This window comes from Zingiber officinale, chromosome 2A, assembly GCF_018446385.1.
Source record: "Zingiber officinale cultivar Zhangliang chromosome 2A, Zo_v1.1, whole genome shotgun sequence".
NCBI classification, from domain to species: Eukaryota; Viridiplantae; Streptophyta; class Magnoliopsida; order Zingiberales; family Zingiberaceae; genus Zingiber; species Zingiber officinale.
Genome location: NC_055988.1, coordinates 22,342,514 through 22,357,418, shown reverse-complemented (window position 1 = coordinate 22,357,418; position 14,905 = coordinate 22,342,514).

Genomic DNA, 14,905 nt, shown 5'->3' with positions numbered 1-14,905 from the left:
TGAAAATAAGCTTTCCTAGCCAAAATCAGCATCTTCAATTGATTGGAGTTGGGTTCCAATCGATTGAACCCTGCTGAATCGATCCACTGATCGATTCAGTCTTCTTGGATCGATCGACTGATCGATCCAGCGAGCTTCTGCTCGCTAGAATTGCCTTCTGAATCGATCCACTGATCGATTCAGACACTCCAATCGATCCATGGATCGATCGGAGCTCTGATAGTTGCTGAGATTTCATTTCAGTCAACTTCAGAAACCCCTAGAAAATTCTACAAAATTCCAAAAATCGTAAAAATTTGTGTAGACATTATTTAGGGTATAATTTATCATGGAAAAATAGTTTTCTATGAAAATACATCATATTTTCAAAGATTTACACAAACTTGAGAACTTGCAAAAACTTTAGTGTTTTCTTCAAGTTCGTGTCTAACTATTCAATGGTGATTACTATCAAAAGATAGCCTTCACCAAGGTTTTCCAAAATTATTTTAAAAACATTTTCAAAACCAATATCCCACCATATTCCTTGGGCTTAATGCACATGACTTGTACATTAACTTTCCCAATGATGGGAAACACACATAACTATGTGTTTTGATGAATTTAAAACTCAAAAGAATGCACTAAATCAACATATTGAGTTTTGTTCATCATCCTAACATCTCACTTGTATCTAATGTGCACAAAACACATACAAGTCATCTTATAGGTCTTTGTGAGATGTAAATTTTGGTTTTGCCCTAATCTAGGGATCATGCATATCTTTCTAGGCATTTTGAGTGGTAAACATCCAACAAGGATGTTACTTGTTGATTCCACTTGTTTATAAATGCCATTTGTTTATACCACTTGTTGGTAAAAACACTTGTCCTTAATTTTAAGGAAATAAACATAATGCATAATAATGTTATGACATACATAAAAAAAGAAATAGCTTTCAAAAGAAAGATTCCTATAACTACATGATGTATGTATGACATGACATGATATTTTTATATTTTTCATAATAAAAGAATGAATGCAAAATACAAACCTAAATATGATGTCATGGCATATCATGGGCAAACAATCATGGCAAGATTTAGCATAAATAAAGTATACCTAGATTACATATCTAAGTATCTTTAACCACTTTGCTAACTCAAAATATACCACTTGTTTTAACTTAAAACGTTAAACCAAGATTGCCCTAGATGCTTTAAAGAAATGTCAAAACCTAAATTGACATTTCTATTTCTCTTGATTTGTTTATGCCACTTAAAAATTAAGCATATCCTCAAATGTTGGCATATTCCATTTTTCCTCAAGAGTAATCACATAAATCAAGGTCCAGATTGCCTTAAATTTCTAAGAGAATACCAAAATCCCAACTTAGTATTTCTCTAGGTTTTCCCAATGTATGCCATTTTAAGATAAAATCAAAATTTCACCATTAGGCACATTTTACTCTTTCAAGGAGTAAATAATAATTCCATTTCATTTTCAAAGGTTAACAACAACCTTGAAAATGCTCCTTGAGTGTCAATTTCCTCTAAGTTGGGTTAACTACCCTTCTAATCGGAGTTGACACTCTCTAACCCATCTATGGGATAGAGAAGATGCTCCTAGGAACCCAACACCTATTTGTGCTTCTTGGATCCTTTAGGTACTCACTAGGGATAACTTCCCTAGATACCTTCCTAGTGACCTTGTTGGGCTTTTTAGAAGCCTTGGTTACATTTTCTAGGTTAACTCTAGGGATAGCCTCCCTTGTGACCTTGTTAGTGACTTTCTTAGACTTCTCAGAAGTCTTAGTCACTTTGGTTGCAAAGATACTTCTAGGGATATCTTCCCTTGTATCCTTGACTTGACCTCTAGACTTAGGGTTTGTTCCATAACTATATGGAACCCTATGATAACTAGGCACATCATTTTTTACTTTGGTTTTGTATCCCAAACCTCTATGGCCATTTGATGGCTTTTGTACCCCTAAACCTAGGTTATGCTCATTTTGCCCTAATAAGATATTTTCTAATCTTTTTAGGGTCTTTTCTAATTTATCAAGTCTTGACCTCAAGACTTGATTTTCCCTCACTAAGTCCTTAGTATTTGATTTTTCATTTGATCCATGAGCATTTTTATTCTTGGGCTTGTATCTATTATCCTTAGTGTTCTTGCCCAAATGTCTATCTACCTTCCTAACCTTAGGTTGGGTAGTCTTGGCATGTAGGGCCACATGCTTTTCTTTAATGCCCTCATGCTTTCTATTCTTATGGTAAATTGCATTAAAATGATAAAAATTAGAACTATCATGCTTTTTACCATAACGTAAAGGGGTAGGCTCAATAAATGTTACCTTCTTCTTTACCTTGGAGGCTCCCCCTTGACTAGTGCCTCCTTGAGCCTTGATCATCTTCTTCCCCTTGGGGCATTGACTTCGGTAATGCCCTTTTTGTTGACACAAGAAGCACACAATGTGCTCCTTGCTCTTCTTTGTCCCGGGAGTGGTCTCCTTGGGCTTCTCCTTGCCCTTTTGTGTCACTTGACCCTTCTTCTTGGCCAAGTTGGGACACTTGCTCTTGTAGTGTCCACTTTCCCTACACTCAAAACATATTATATGATTTTTATTTTTAATTGAAACATTTATACCTTCTTGTGTAGGGATGGCACTTGCTCCTCCATTTGATATTTCTTGAATTTTGGAGGTGGCACCATCTTCTTCTTCTTCACTTGACCCGGATGTGGAGGCCTCTTCTTGCTCCGGGTTCATTGATCTACACTCCCCCTCAATCCTAGAGGTGGAGGCTTCATCATCTTGTACATGGAACAAGGAGTATGCTCCCTCCTTGTTCTCTTCATTGCACTCCCTTGAAGATGAAGCTTCTTCTTGGACTTCTTCTTCGGAGGTTGAGCATCTCTCAACCTCGGAGTCCTCCTCTTGGTCTTGCTCCAAAGAGTCACCCTCTCTGGATTCTTCTTGCTCTTGTACAGTGGAGGGGATCTCTTCATGAAGCTTGGCCAATTTACTCCATAATTCCTTTGCATCTTCAAATTCTTCAATTTTGCAAAGGATGGTGCTTGGCAATAAATTGACCAAAAGCTTGGTCACTTTGTCATTTGCCTCGCACCTTTGGACTTGCTCTTGGCTCCACTTGATCCTCTTGAGAACTTTGCCCTTTAAGTTTGTTAGAGTCTTGAAGCCTTCCATAAGAGCAAACCATTGCTCTATCTCCATCATAAGAAAATTTTCGATTCTTGATTTCCAAGAATCGAAGCTCGTGGAAGTGTATGGTGGAGCCACCCTCGTGTCGAATCCGAGCCCATCTCGGAATTCCATTGTAGAAGTTGAGCTTTTGAATTTCTTTGACTTTGACAATTTTGCTTCAACTTCTTCACCCTCTAGCTCTTCTTGTTATGCTTGACCCTTCCGGCGATGATTCCGGTGAAGAGCGGCCTCGCTCTGATACCATTTGTTGGGACCGAAAAGTAGCTAGAGGGGGGGGGGGGGTGAATAGCTCGTCGCTCGCTAGGTGCTCGTCGTTGCTTGTTTCTTCAAAGATGTGCAGCGGAAATACAAGAAACAAACCACACAACGCTAACAAGGTTGGTTTACTTGGTATCCACCTCACAAGAGGTGACTAGTCCAAGGATCCACACCTACTCACGCACCCTCCACTAATAAAATCCTCCTTTTCGGTAACTACCGAAGGTGGAGAAGCCCTACAAGTTCACACTACAAAAGGAAGGGGAAAGGATACAAAATACAAGCACAAAGTTTACAATGAGTACAAGAAAACCCTAACCCTAGCTTTCTTCCTCTTGCAATAGATCCGCCTCTTGACTTGGAAGAACCTCCAAGAACTTCAAGAACTGGCGTGGAGAGCTCTGTGGAGTCGCTGGTGAAGATCTGAGCTTTGTCGTGGAAGCGATCGTGAACCGAAGGAATCGAGCGCCTGCAGCTAAATCGACGCCAATGCTCCCAATCGATCGGGGAGGCTTTGGATCGATCCACGGATCGATCCAGAGCACCTCTGTGCTCTGAAAAAATGCTTGGATCGATCCACGGATCGATCCAGCGCTTATCGCGCGAAGCAGCAGCGTCCCAATCGATCCACTGATCGATTGGGACCTCTGGATCGATCCACCGATCGATCCAGAGGGGTTCTGTTCGCGGGGACTCACCGGATCGATCGGCCGATCGATCCAGATCTTCTGGATCGATCCACTGATCGATCCAGATATGCTGGATCGATCCACGGATCAATCCAAATCTACTGGATCAATCGGCTGATCAATCAAGATCTTAGTTTTTGCCCAAAACCAAGTCTAAAGCCCCCTAAACCAACATCTAGTCAATCATGACTTGTTGGTACATAAGACCTAGCATCCGGTCACCCTTGACCAGCTAGGACTCTCTCATCAAGTGTCTGGTCAATCCCTTTGACCCACTTGGACTTTTCTCTTCTTGCCAAGTATCCGGTCACTCCCTAAGACCTACTTGGACTTTTCTTCCTCGTGCCAAGTATCCGGTCAATCCCTTTGACCTACTTGGACTCTCACCAGATGTCTGGTCAACCTTGACCCCTCTGGATTTCTCCTGCCTGGCTTCACTCACCAGGACTTTCCCAATTGCCTAGCTTCACTCACTAGGTCTTTCACCTGGCTTCACTCACCAGGATTTTCCTCCTGCCTAGCTTCACTCACTAGGTCTTTCACCTGGCTTCACTCACCAGGATTTTCCCTTCTGCCTAGCTTCACTCACTAGGACTTCCTTCTGCCTGGCTTCACTCACCAGGACTTCCTTCTGCCTGGCTTCACTCACCAGGACTTTCAGTCAAGTATCCACCCAACCTTGACCTACTTGACTTTCCTTCACAATCTTAACTGGTCAACTTTGACCAAACAGGAATTATATCAACAATCTCCCCAAATGAACAACTGCACATGCATTGTCCATATCATCTAAACCCAATATATTGTCAAACATCGAAACCCAAACCAAGACTCAGGCTTGATTAACCAGGTCAACCTTGACCTAGGGAATATTGCACCAACAGGCTCGGTGCGTCCGAAGGACGAGACAACTGCGGAAGAGTACACCGGTGGCCGTGAAGAACGTGCGCAGCGTTAGAGGGACGTAAAGCCGGGACGGAAGACTACTCGAGGAGAAGATCGGGAATTGGGTTCGGGTGAGTCCTATTCTGGTTGGCCGAAATCATCCAAGCAAACCGAACCAGAGCAAGTCAATCGGGAGTTGACTTGACAATTGTTCGGTCGGCCGAACGCCATGATCGGTCGACCGAACCCCTATCTTCAGAAGCCAGCCGTTGCAACCACGTCAACATCCAGCCGTTGGCTGATCGGTCGACCGGACCCTCTGATCGGTCGATCGAACCGAAGATAAACTAGAAGACCTAGTCGAGCGTGCTGATCGGGCCAGCTCAGGGAGACCGTTGGTTGATCGGTCGACTGAACGCAAGGATCGGTCGACCGAACCTAAGCTTGATCCACAAAGTCTGCATCCAGACGGAAAGCTGGGAGAGTTCATCAGGTTCGGTCGACCGAACCTGGGAATCGTTCGACTTATCCTTCTCAAGTCAAACCCTGATCCCAAAGATCAGGGGCTCTGGATGAGTCTTGGAACCCCTATATAAAGGGGGTCTCGAACACCAACAAGAACAAGTCTGTACTTTTATTTCCAAGTAACTTCTGAGCATTCAAAGTGTAAAAGGCTACTCCACCTTCAGAGAAGGAGACTCTTTTAGTGTGCATTTCCACCGCCTTGGATTAACAACCGTCTTGGTTGTAACCAAGTCAAAACCGCTCAGTCATCTCTTTTCTTTTATGTTATTTATTTTATTATTCCTGTTGCTTTATCTTAAAGCTTGAAAGTTTGAGGAGGGTATACTTTTTATGTTACAGGCAATTCACCCCCCTCTTGCCGGTCCCGGTGAACTATCACATGATTCACCCCCTCTCACGTGCCTCAATTCTACAAAAGTTACCTGGCCAACAGAGATGACTCCCTTTTTATGTTGACTCTTAGAACCTCCATAATAATGAGGTATGAAAGAATGTTCGATGTCAGAATATGTCTGGTAACGTCAGGTAATGGAAGATATACGATTACCCTCAGAGGAAGGTTCCGCTGCATATATATGTTATAGTAGCGAAATATTCCCTAACGAATAGTTGTTATTCTTTGACAGGTTGTTGTGTTTGACGTTCCGACTGCTTCGACTTCATGCTGTTGCTCTGCTACGATACTATTGCACTCGACTACTACTGAGGAGTCATCCAACACCGAGCTTGATCCGATCATCTTCGAAGGTGTTGGGTAATGAACTTTTATTATTGTATTTAATTTCTGCATAAAGGAAAATGTAGCGTGTTACACTTGTCTTGACTTTTTGATTGTACTCATTTCTCTCTTTTAGTGGTTTCGGAAGAGGATCTTAATGGATTATCCATCGATAGGTCCATAGAACCTGAGTCTTAGAGTATGAGTTACCAAAGGCTCTGAACTAAGTAAAACTTATTGGTGCGAGAAACATCCGACGATCGAACTCAAGTTTTGATAATGGTAAAGGGATCCAAAGTTAAGTTTAATTGTTATCTAATGTGTATGTTTGAGTGTTTCAGGAAAGTCCTAGATGTAGTTAGGCAAATGGAAAACCCTAGGGGGTGGTAACCCTAGGTCATAGGGGGTGGTAACCCTATGCGGAAAGTCTTGGTGGGTCGGAGCTTCGGACAAAAATCCTAGGGGGCAGTAACCCTAGGTTAAAATCCTGGTGTCGCAAACCAGGTAGAAGTCTGGGTGGGTCGAGGACCGGACATCCAACATGAAGACTGGAAGCATCAGACGTAGAGCAAAAGTCCAGTCGGTCTGGAGGACCGAACTGGCAAAAGGTAAATCTCCTGAGTAGAGTAGGTGAGGACGTGTTCCCCGTAGAGGGAACAGTAGGTGTCAGATCGATCTAGGGTTTCCGGTTGGAGATCCGAAATCAGACCTGGAAAGTCCGTTGACTGTCGATATTTCATTTAGTATACCTATTCTTTGCTAACTTTGTTTTGCAAGGTATGTATTTGGGACTAACACATTTTGCAGGAACAAAGAAGCAACTCCACGCCCGGATACAAGATCTACTCAATGGGCTTCATACGATAGGACAGAAGATAGATAACCGGGGCATCATCAAGTATTTCTTAAATGCCTTTCCAAGGAATACCTTGTGGGCATCCATGGTAGATGCCTACAAGGTCTCTAAGGACCTTTCTTCTATTAAATTAGATGAGTTGTTTGCTGAGTTTGAACTGCATGAGCAGATTAATGCACGCTCGACCGAGAAAGGGTTGACTTTGGTTGCAGGTACAGGCAGAACCTGGGAAAAATAAAACAAAGTTCAAAACTAAAACCGAGTCCAAAGACGAATTGGAGGATGAAGACGAGGTTGTTTCCGAGTTATTAAAGCTCGTACGAAAGATCTGCAGAAATAAAAAGGTGACTCAAACGAACATGAGGGACAAGTCCGAAGTCACCTGCTACGGCTGTAATCAGAAGGGGCACTACAAACCGGATTGCCCAAACAAAAAGCAATGAAGAAAGAAGGCATTGAAGGCAACTTGGTCCGAGTCATCAGACGAATCCGAGACTGATGAAGAAGAACCGACAAGCTTCCTCACGTTACTAGTGCAAGCCAACATTGTCGAAACTGAGTCCGAGCTCGAGTCTAAAACTGAGAGCGAGTCAGAAACCGAGTCCGAGCAAAGCCATGGATCCGCATCCATTTCCAAAGGCCCGAACCCCACTGTAAGTTCTCTACTCGCCGAGACTCAATTTGATGACTTGCAAAAACTAGTACCTTACTTATTAAAGAAGCTGGCAAAATCCAATGCCCAAGTCAAGTCGCTCCAAAAGGAGGTAACATCCCTTAAAGAGACGACTGACTTGAATTCTTTATATGAGCCAGTTCAAATTGAAAGTTCAACTCAAGTCCAACAACTTGAGGAAGAAAATTCCAATTTAAAAATTCAAATTAAAGAACTCAAGGACACGTTGGAACAGTTCACTTTGGGTTCCAAGAATCTAGATCTGATTCTTGGAAGACAGCGAGCCGTTTACAACAAAACCGGACTTGGATTTAAAACTAAAATAAAATACAAATCATATTTATCGCTAGTTAATAGAAATAATAGAAAAATTATCCAAGCATGGGTGCCAAAGTCCAACTTGGTTAATCAAGTTGGACCTGGTCACTATTGGGTCTCTAAGAATCAGATCCATTTCCTTGATAGACCATATCGAGGCTATGATCCAGGGGGAGCTAATAGAAAACTATCTCAATAAATAGATAAAATTGATTGATGCTTATTTATTTATTTTCCTTGCAATATACATGCTTAGACTAGGATAACTTAAGGATCTAGGCGTAATTTACACCTACTAGTTAAATCTAGGAGTTTCAAAAAGAAAATTAAATATATATTTTCTTTGAACGGTTCTGTCTAGGAAGGGGTGGTTGATCTCATACCCAAGAGGGCCTAGAGCCTCGCCCTGACCTGAGAACCAATCATGAAAATACAAATTTAATTGACTAATTGAAAAACCTAAATTTAATTCAAATGTAAATTAATCCTTAGCAATAACCTAAATTAAAGATAACCATAAAACTACTTAAGATTACATGATTGATAACTTAGAATCGGGTGAGATGGATCTAGGTTGAAATTACTTAATTAATTTAATTAATTCAACATATTAACTCAATTTACTTAATTAATTCAACATATTAACTCAATTTACTTAATTAATTTAATTAATTCAACTTATTAATTAACTAATAATTAAAATTTTTAAAAATTATTTTAAAAATTATATTAAAAATTATTTTTAAAATCATTTTAAAAATCCTTTAAAAATTCTTTAAAAATTATTTTAAAAATATTTTAAAAATTACATTAAAAATTATTTTAAAAATCTCTTAAAAAATTACTTTAAAAATTCTTTTAAAAATCTTTTAAAAAATCACTTTAAAAATTCTTTTAAAAATCACTTTAAAAATTATTTTAAAAATCTTTTAATAAATTACTTTAATTTTTTTAAAAAATTATTTTAAAAATATTTTAAAAAATCATTTTAAAAATTCTTTTAAAATTCTTTTAAAAAATTCCTTTAAAAATTCTTTTAAAAATCACTTTAAAAATTCTTTTAAAAATTCTTTTAAAAATTATTTTAATAATATTTTAAAAAATCACTTTAAAAATCTTTAAAAATTATTTAAAATCATTTTATTAAAAATTATTTTGAAAATCATTTTAAAAATTCTTTAAAACTTATTTGAAAAATAATTTTAAAAATTCTTTAAAACTTATTTGAAAAATCATTTTAAAATACTTGAAAAATTATGTCAAAATCATTTGAAAATTATTTTAAAATGCTTTGAAAATTATTACAAAATCTTTTGAAAAATTATATTTTGAAAAATTAATTTCAAAATCAATTTCAAAATTATTTGAAAATTTCATTTAAATCTTTCAATATGCTTTAAAAAATCATTTGAAATATCTTTTTAAAGCATTTGAAAATACTTTGGAAATCAGTTGATAAATTAAAAAAAATAATAAAAATAAAATAAAATAAAATAAAATACTTTGAAAATTATTTCTCAAACTTAGATTTAAAAAAAAAAATTGTGATTCCAAACTTATGGCAAATTTTTTCTAACTTAGCTAAATATTTACAAGAAAACTTATTTTAAAAGTGCTAAGTGTTTATTTCTATACTCATTTTTCTCTTTTTTTTTGATATATGGCAAAGGGGGAGAGTATAAGGAAATTCAAAGGAAATTAAAGAAATTTTTGTTAAGGGGTAGCTTTAATGTGCTTATGCTTTATCTATGCCTGTGCTCACTTATACTTATCTTTATTGCATTTTATTTACTTAACTTTAAATTTTGATTGCCATAATTAAAAAGGGGGAGATTGTTGGTGCGGGAAGCATCCGACGATCGAACTCAAGTTTTGTTAATGGCAAAGGGATCCAAAGTTAAGTTTAATTGTTATCTAATGTGTATGTTTGAGTGTTTCAAGAAAGTCCTAGCTGCGGTTAGGCAAATGGAAAACCCTAGGGGTGGTAACCCTAGGTCACAGGGGGTGGTAACCCTATGCAGAAAGTCTTGGCGGGTCGGAGCTTCGGGCAAAAATCCTAGGGGCGGTAACCCTAAGTTAAAATTTTGGTGTCGCGAACCAAGTAGAAGTCTGGGTGGGCCGAGGACCGAACATCCAGCATGAAGACCGGAAGCATCGGACACAGAGCAAAAGTCCAGTCGGTCTGGAGGACCGAACTGACAAAAGGTAAATCTCTTGAGTGGAGTAGGTGAGGATGCGTTCTCCGTAGAGGGAACAATAGGCGTCGGGTCGACCTAGGGTTTCCGGTTGGAGATCCGAAGTCAGACCCAGATAGTCCGTTGACTGTCGATATTTCATTTAGTATACCTATTCTTTGTTAACTTTGTTTTGCAGGGTATGTATTTGGGACTAACACATTTTGCGGGAACAAAGAAGCAACTCACACCTCGGATGAACAGTGTTCAAGGCACCTCCATGGTGCTTGGAGGCGCCTCGGGTGCAAGGCTGAAGTTGGCTACGCGCGGGAGCTGGAGGCGCCTTCATGGGCAATGAAGGCGCCTTGGACCACTGCTTGAAGGCGCCATGGAGCGGCGTTGAAGGCGCCTTCAGATGGATAACGAGCAGCGACCATGCCTCATCAACAATGGCTGAATTGGGATTGAATTTTCAGGTTGGAGGCGCCTTGGAGCTTGATGAAGGCGCCTTGGACACCCTATATAAGAGAGTCTCGACCAGGAGCTAAACATATCTTCTTCCAAGCAATCTTTCTGCATCCAGCTGCTATAACGAGACAGCCCGACAAAGCTACAACTCGACGTCGACGACCTGGAGCTTCAGATTTAGTATTTTAGTTGTCGGTATAAAATTTATTTACAGCTTTTTCTGTACTTAGCTTGTAATAACTTTACGAAATATAGTTGTTGCCCACTGGAAGCGATCAACGATTGCAGACCTTGGAGTAGGAGTCGCCACAGGCTCCGAACCAAGTAACCAACTTGTGTTAGCATGTGTTTGTGTTTAATTTCCGCTGTGTTTTACTCGATACGTTTTAATCGAACGAAATAGCCACGAGCGCTATTGACCCCCCTCTAGCGCTTCTCGATCCAACAAAACTGACCAAGTTTCTATTTTTCATGTTTTTGCACTTAGTTTTTTTGCTGCATACTTGTCTTTATAAAACCAAAAAAGAACTTTTTTAAAACCATGTGATTCCCCCCCCCCCCCCCCCCCTCTCACATGCGTCTCGATTCAACACTCGAGGCACCTCCTGTGTGAGTGGAGGCGCCTTGGATATTTGGTTAAAGACTCCACATGGGAGGGTGCGGAGGCACCTCGCATGCTTCTGGAGGGGCCTTGAAGCTTGGCGCTGAAGGCACCTCGGAGAGCTTTAGAGGTGCCTTCGCTCGGATAAGGTAGAGGACTTCGTTGACGATAAGAGGTGCTCTGTTCAAGGATAATTTTAAAGGTGGAGGCACCTCTAGTGACATTGGAGGCGCCTCCAATGCTCCATAAAAGGGAGGTTTGGCTAGTCTTCAAAGCACAACTTCTATAAGCGAACTTTCGAGTTTCCGACTGCATCGGCTTTGTCCTCTCGCTGTACTGTGACAACTACTACTAAGAAGCCATCCAACACCGAGCTCGATCTAATTTTCTTCAAAGTGTTGGGTAACGAAATTATTTTTACTTATTTAATTACTACATTGAGGAAAGTGTAGATTGTTACTGTCACGCCCCGAGGGTAAGGTTGCCCGATGAAATCGAACAACAGGTCCCCTATAACAATGACAATTAGATCCTGGATACATGGCCATAAGACAACACTAGATAATATCTACAACCCACACGGTTGAAAATAAACACAACCACGCAAAATAAGAAAACTGGACTGCATACCGGTATGACTTAACAAATATATAACAAATAAAAGGACACAAGTCCAGAAATCCACACACAAGTTATACAATATATGAATTTGTTTGGAAAGCCAAAATATGAGTAAGAGTAACACCAGCAACAAAAACTCACGATGTGACATAGGACTGGCAGCCAGGACCTCTGAGCGACACGACATGTAATCTACCTGCTAACCTGGAAACAAAGAAAAAGCAAGGGGTAGTGAGTATAACATACTCCGCGGGTATAAAAAGATAGTGCATGATAATAACATAAGGAACTCAAAGGGGACAGTCTCAGGAAAATACATACTTCAAAGGTTCAAGCACCAAAATAATAACCTACTAGCCAACGACATAATCAATAACATAACGCCAACTAACCTGCTCAACTAGGTGTGACCCATAAATCATAAGTACATACTATACCTCTGAACCTACATGAACATATACATAACTAGCAAACAATAAGCATATAACAAGTCTTGACTAGCTCAAACTGCTGCCACTACTGGATCTCGTGGTCAGTTAGAATCTATAACTAGTCATTGTCCGTAGGAGAACGCTCTACCATGGATGGTCTGGTGGGTGGACAGGATGAGGTAGCTATCTAGCTTCCCAGTTATTGATTCTAGGAGAATGCTCTATCACGGATGAACCCGTAGGTAATCAGGGCATGTAACAGTCACTGTTTGCAGGAGAAAACTCTGCCACGAATGGTCTCGTGGGAAGACAAGATAAATAAATAACCACTGTCTGCGGGAGAACGCTTTACCACGGATAGTCCTATGGGCAGATAGGATATCTAAGTGTACAAATCAGAAATGATAAGTAAATAGTAATAATCACATTCAAGAGTGAATTCTGCTAGCTATATTGTGATATGGTCTTACTAGAATAAATCAAGTATAACAACGGTTGTTGACGACTCTCTCAACCACAAATGAGAGATAATGGTCGATACCGAGTATAACAATGTATTGATAGAAGAGTTTTGTTGGACCGTGATCGTTCGATAGAGGGGGGGGGTGAATATCGATTACGAAAAATTCGTCGAGTAAACGCAGCGGAAAAGTAAAACAATGCAATGCTAACACAAGAACCAATTTTACTTGGTTCGGAGCCTTTGGTGACTCCTACTCCAAGGTCCGCACACAAGGGTGCTTTCGTTGGGCAATTCACTAGCAATTCGAAGAATGTTACAATAAAGAATTACAGGAATGCTAATAAAAAATTAATACCGACAAACTGAAAAGAAGTAAACTGAAGACAACGCTTTGTCGGAGTAGCCTCGAGGCGTCGCAGGAGCATAGTAGAGCAGTCTGAGAGTTCTGAGTTGTTGTTCTGAGCTTCGCCTTTGACCCTCCTTATATAGGAGGCTCGGGCGCCCCGGATCCCTTCCGGGCGCCCTGGTGTGACCTGGTAGTCCCAACCAGCGAGCTCCACGTGTCAAAGCCGCGAAATGGATAATATTTGCCTCCGGGCGCTCGGATCCCTTCCGGGCGCCCGGATCCCTTCTGGGCACCCGGACCTCCTTTCTCCAGAAAATCCTTCTCCTGCAAGACAAGGTTAGTCCGAGGCAAATATATAATATGTAACCTGTAAAACAAAGTGTTAGCACAGTTTATAAGTCCAACAAAAAAGAGTATGACTTAGATTCCGTCTTTCCGAGACCGGAATCTAGTCACGATCTTGACTTAGATATCCGAAATGGATCTAAGTCGGATCGACGCCTAATATTCCCTTCCCGGGAACGCGTCCTCACAGTCACTCCCTTCCAGTGACTTACCTTTACTCACCTGCCAGACGTCTGGTCAGCCTTTCGACCCGTCTGGACTTCTCGCCAGCTATCCAGTCAGCCCTTCGACCTAGCTGGACTTCGTGCCAAGCGTCCGATCAGCCCGTCGACCCGCTTGGACTTCGTGCCAAACGTCCGGTCAGCCCGTCGACCCATTTGGACTTCGTGCCAAGTGTTCGGTCAGCCCGTCGACCCACTTGGACTTCGTGCCAGACATCCGGTCAGCCTGTCGATCTATCTGGACTTCGCCTGCACACTCGGTCAGAGTGTTAGATAACGACAAACCTAACTTAACCTAATTTGTCATTCATCAAAATCTGAGTTAGACCGTTAGTGCTAACCACACCAACAATTTCCCCTTTTTGATGGAATGACAACCTGGTTAAGTTAGTGAAAAAAAATATGCACGTAACAAAACCGGCACGATTTTTAAGGTTTAAGTTAGTTTTTAATTTTGACATTTTGTTTGCTCTAACTTAACCACTTATCCCTCCCCCTTTGACATTCATCAAATAAGGATAAAAGTCAAGCAATCAAAAAAGACAAAGTAAAAGTTGAAGAAAGATGTCAAGTTAACTTGGGGGAGTTTCAAATTTCACCATATAGTAACTTAGTATATTTTGAGTAATAATTTTTTTTAAAGATAATTTTTTTAAAGATAATTTTTTTAAAGATAACATGAGTCTTTAAAACCAAAGGTTCAAGATCAAGGTTTAAATTTTCAAAATGAGTTTCAATTTTGAAACACTTTTCAAACATATGTTTTCAAAATCAAAATTTCAAAGCTGAGTTTGAAAAATTTACTTTTTCAAAATTAAAATTTTCAAAATAAGTTTGTAAAAGTATCAGTTTTCAAAATCTTAGTTTATAAAATCCAATTAAAAACTTAGTTTATAAAAGCTAGTTTTTAAAAAAATTTCCAAACATAAGTTTTCAAAATCAAAATTTCAAAGCTAAGTTTGAAAAGTCTACTTTTTCAAAACTGATTAAGATTTTTCAGCACTAAGCTTGTAAAAACTTCAAATTTCAAAACCTTAGTTTCAAACTCAAAACTGAAAAAAAAAATTTAAGAAAAGACATTATTTTTAAAGTGGAGAAAATAGTTTTG